This window comes from Fukomys damarensis, unplaced genomic scaffold (genome assembly GCF_012274545.1).
Source record: "Fukomys damarensis isolate Sample0158 unplaced genomic scaffold, DMR_v1.0_HiC HiC_scaffold_35, whole genome shotgun sequence".
In the NCBI taxonomy this organism is placed as follows: Eukaryota; Metazoa; Chordata; class Mammalia; order Rodentia; family Bathyergidae; genus Fukomys; species Fukomys damarensis.
Genome location: NW_022900947.1, coordinates 7040638 through 7040965, shown reverse-complemented (window position 1 = coordinate 7040965; position 328 = coordinate 7040638). Strand labels below are relative to the sequence as shown.

General features: G+C 31.7%; 1 long non-coding RNA gene across 4 annotated transcripts in view; it reads left to right on the top strand.

The window, feature by feature from the left end:
• Nucleotides 1-328, top strand: part of LOC104874660 — a 4981-nt gene that overhangs the window by 1263 nt on the left and 3390 nt on the right. The window lies entirely within an intron of this gene.

Genomic DNA, 328 nt, shown 5'->3' with positions numbered 1-328 from the left:
CTTCTAAGATTTAGCTTTTATAGATTATACTGCTATAAGCATGGGTATGCATGTACTACAGGTAAATTATGTCCTTCAAACTTTTGAGAAGATATCTGAAAAAGGTATGGCTGGGTCAATTAGAATTTCTTTTTAGTTTTTAGAGAAATCTCTGTACTGCTTTCCATATTGGTTGTTCTAGTTTACATTTTCCACCAAGAATATAGAAATGTTTCCCCCCCACCATCTCACCAGTATTTCTTACTTTTTTCATTCGTGATGATGGCCATTCTTTCTGGAGTAAGGCGGAATCTCAATGATTTTTTTTTTTTTTTTTTTTTTTTTTTTT